Raw genomic sequence first — 4,977 nt, forward strand, 5'->3', positions numbered from 1 at the left:
TAACAAGCAGTTAAGAAGGTTTTTAGGTATCTTCAGGATACTAAAGATCATATGTTAACATATCGACGTACCAACTCGCTTGATGTAGTTGGTTATAGTGATACAGATTATAAAGGCTGTGTGGATGATAGAAAATCTACCACTGGATATATTTATCATGGCAAGAGATGTTGTGTCTTGGTGGAGTGTCAACCAGTCTGTGACAGCATCCTCAACTATGGAGGCAGAGTATGTGGTGTGTTATGAAGCTACTCGTCATGCAGTTTGGTTTTCGAAATTTTATTTGTGATTTAGAAGTGGTTGGCTCCATTGAGAGGCCTATTATGATGTATTGTGACAATACTGCAGCAGTGTCTTTCTCCAATAATTTAAAAGGTACCTCTGGTGCGAGGTACATTGATGTAAAGTATTTTGTAGTTAAGGAGAAAGTTGAAAAAAGCTTCATTACTGTTGTTCACACATCGGCTTATAGTATGGTGGCAGATCCACTAATCAAGGCTTTACTAGTAGGCATATTTAAGGAGCATGTATCCCGTATGGGATTGTTAGGCAGTTGAGACTGCTGTGGGTCAGTGGGAGTTTGTTATATTTTCTGCAGTAATATCCATGTTAAATATTTTTTATTTCTTTGAGTATTTTGATACATTGATGTATGTGGATCATTATCTATTTATGAGATGATTTATTACACATATTATTGCTCCTATATCTACAGGCTTGTTGAGACTGTTAGTCTATGTATATGTGTATATTGATCCACAGGTGCCATGGTGAGTCCCTACTAGCTAGTTTGGGTATATTGTTGTATCCTGTCGATACACAATGTGTTCGAATGAAATGATATTTGTGTATTGGGGGATTGCATATGGTTAGGTAAATCTCTACTACCTAGACTGAGTTTAAGGCGTGTGAAATACTCAGTTGAAATGGTATCATGTTTTGGAAGATTTACTAAAAGAATCTCTACTACCTAGTCTAGTATATTGTTGTACCCTGTCGGTATGCTATATATTTAGATGAAACGGTATTATGGTTTGGGAGATTCTATAGTAAGTGAGTTTGGATTATATATGATGATGATTATGCAGTTTAAGTGGAAGAATGTTAAATAAATAAATAATTTGTGGACTTAGCATAATCAATTACTCACTTACAGGATCCATTTATGCCATTAATGGGACTTGCTTATTTTATTATTTTATAGTAGGACCTTTGGTCACACACTCTCTGTAATACTCTGGTTGGCCCATTGGATTGGAAGACCAACTCTCTTTATAAGCCCAATGACTTACCCATATTTTTCCTATAATTATTATTTTGTGTATGTTAAAAATTAATGGGTAAGTCTGACTTGCAGAGACTGTAAAAGATCTAGGACAAGCAAACAAACATATGCCATACGGTATTTTGATATTAAGGTTTTTAGATATGTGAGAGTGGTTTGAAAGTAGTGTGTCCGTAGGTATTACTTTATATTGTTTTTTATTTTGCGGAATTAAAAATTTAATTTATCAATGGCTGCGTTTGGAGGTTAGTAATTTATGATTTATGGAATTTATTATGTATATTTAGATCTTTAAATTCTAACACAACCAACTTTCTTGACACAAGTTGATGTTCTCACACTCTTTAAGCATATATAAGCTACGTAAGTCATCCAGGCAACCATACCCAATGGAATTGCTCCAAAACCTTATCTAATAGGATATGAAAGCCTATATTCCACTTTGTTGGATGGAAAGAAATGGAAACCGGAAGGAACATATTAACCACTTCACTGATTCGTTCGGAACATAAGCTGGGAATGCAGATAGCAAAAACAAATTATAAAATAGTATCTATAGATTGTAGTATAGCTAACATGTTTTGTAGTGTGGATAGAACTCTCCTAAAAACTATATATTATTCTCTAGTATAAAATCTAAGTTACCCTCTAAAACAAAGAAAAGACAACATTCTATTTTTCTTTTTTTTTTCTTTTTTTTGGCAGAATGACAAAACTCTAGTTAGAAATGCTATATGGCCTGCGAAACAAATTTTTTTATATTAAAATATTTTAATATTTTAAAAGAGAATGAGCAGAGTGGGGATCGCTTCCATCTTATGGCGCCCCATCTCCCTCATTTTATATTATGTAATTTTTAAAAAAAAAATAATATAAAATATAGTTTTATTTATATTAAATAAAATTTACTATTATCCAATATGATTGAAGCTGATTATACAATCTACCAATATATGTATAAATTTATATGGAGGTAAAGTGGGAAGGACGGAATTCCACCTCATCTCTCCATCATTTTCCATTTTAAAGTGGGAGGACCCATAAAATTTTTCAGGGGGAACATAATTATATAATGAAATATTAATTGCTTTTTAATGTGTGGTTTGGGAAAAAAAAAAAAAAACTAACATAGACAAAAATGCAACAAATTTAGCTATACTAAAATCCAACTAATTAGGATATTCATTAAAACAATGTTTTTTTGGTAAAATATATATATATATATATATAGAAGTTGCAATGCGTGTTCACGTGTTGAGTTCGTGTCGATCCATTTAATAATCATATAAAAAAGGCTCAACCTTAATCCGACCCATTTATTAATAGTGTTAGGTATCTAAAATACTAACTCGACCTGTTTATAAACAGGTCAATCCGACACGATCCATTTAACATGATTACTTTAACAGGTCGTATTAATCTGTTAACCTGAATATTGACCTATTAACCTAAAAATTAATCTATTTGTTGAAAATTAACCTATTAATAATAAAAATTACTTTTAAATTTGTCTTTTAAAAAATCAATAATAAAATATTACTTTTATAAAATTTTTTAATTTATAATACTTTTTACTTATTAAATAATATATCATGAGTAAAATCATAATTTAAAATTAAATTTAAATGAGTTGTAATATGTATAAAATCGTGTCGGATTGAAACTGACACGTTTAATAAATTGGCCATAATGGGTCAATTTCGAGTTAAACGGGTCAATCTGAAAATAACACGATTAATAATGGTGTTAAATGGATTGACCCAATTATAATCTAAATCCATTTTTTTCGTGTCGTTTTTGAGTTGTGTTGCCATGTTATGACCCAAATTGACATCTCTAATTTGAGATATATATATATATATATATATATTTTATTTTTATTAGGAAACTATAGCCTTTTTTTTTTTTTTCTTTTTTCGGGGTAATGAAAAACTACTTTGGTCAAATTGTATATAGATTTGTGAATTTAAAATACCCCACTTCATGCCCTTGATTAAAAATTAGTTTCACATGAGTCTAACTCCCCAAGTAACTAGTAAAAAATTGAAAAATAAGAAGAAAAAAAAATTCCTTTCAATATGAAGCCTAATTATAAAATCAGCTTTAGTCTATAACATTGATTCATTTGGAGTAGGAGAAAGTTTAAATATTGAGAACTATGAGGGAAAAAAATACAATTATTTAATTAATTAATGAGAAAAACTAATCAATTTTTTTTAATTTTTCAATTTTTTTTTAAAAATTGTTTTGGAGTAGTATATTTCTACAATTGTAACAAAATTTAAAATACCAAAAACTTCCACAAAATTTTTTGGGAATTTTGTATTTCATGAAAATGAAAAAATATAAGAATTAAAATTTACAAAATTTTCATAGAAAAATGTTCAATGGTTCCACTTCCACTGCAAAAATTCTATGGTTTCATTTAATGTTTTATTAAAATTTTAAGTAAAATGTTCCATTGACTAAGAATTGCAGCCTTGAGTTTTCATAGTAAAACATTCTATTGCTAAAGACTAATAGTCACTAATTGCCACTACAGGGGACTCAAGTTCATGTGGAAACCATAGAGGAGAAGCCACCAAAATCCAACTTCAGTTCCCCATTTTGCACTCTCAAGTCCATTGGCTGCGAGGTCTTTAAATTTCTATATATTTTTAATTTCTGCCCATAAAAATCTTACTGGATTTTTCTAACATGGTCGAGATTATTAAACTAATATGAAATTAAATTAACTTAGGTGTCCTGCAAGCCTCATGGAGAAGAAATTGCTCTAAAATCAACTTTCTCAATACTAAACAAGCTCTCAGACTGCTAATGGGACTCAAATGCAGTGCTTACTCTGTTGGCTTTCGCTTTGGAATATACAAAATTCTAGCACCTTTTTCTTATTCGGCATCAAAATCTCAGTCGTCTTCTGGGTTTGGAAGAGATTGAAGATGATACATTCAATAGTATAATAATGGCAGCGAAAGAAAGTAGAAATCCATATATATATATATATATATATTTTTTTTTTTTTTGTGTTCAAATTGCAATTAGATTTGGGTTATTATGATTAGATTTATTCAAGTTTTGAGATTCTTGAGGGTTTTTAGGATTTTCTAATTGGAATTGTTTGTTTATTCTGTTTTAGGTTTCGTAGTTGAATTTTAATTCAAGTATTTTCTATGTTTTATTTTCGTGTAGTGAAATTGGATGGTTTGAAGTCTAATATGGGATCTGAGAAAAATTAATGTGGAATTTGAGAGTTTTGTGGAGCCGTGGTATGATGTGGAGGTGGAATTCGATGGCCATGATGTCAATATCAAAAACATAATAGAGTATAATGTATGTGATCAAGAAGAGAAGATGTTGTTGGTCTGAATTTGGTGGAGGGTGATGGGTTAAATCAAGTTGTGTAAGTTCAATCTCATAGATTGGAGGGGGAAGATGGGTTTAATACAACCAATAAAATGTAAAATTTGAAGTTTGATGTGGGAATTTGGAATCTAATAGAAGTTTTGTGGTGCCAAGTTTGATTTCTGTAGAGTTTTCTAATTGGAATTGCTTGTTTATTTTGTTTAAGGTTTCGTAGTTGGATTTTAATTCAAGTACTTCTTGTATTTTATTTTCATGTAGTGAAATTATATGGTTTGAAGTCTAATATGGGTCTAAGAAAAATAATGGAATCTGGGTGTTTTGTGGAGCTG

Source organism: Ziziphus jujuba, chromosome 1, assembly GCF_031755915.1.
Source record: "Ziziphus jujuba cultivar Dongzao chromosome 1, ASM3175591v1".
NCBI classification, from domain to species: Eukaryota; Viridiplantae; Streptophyta; class Magnoliopsida; order Rosales; family Rhamnaceae; genus Ziziphus; species Ziziphus jujuba.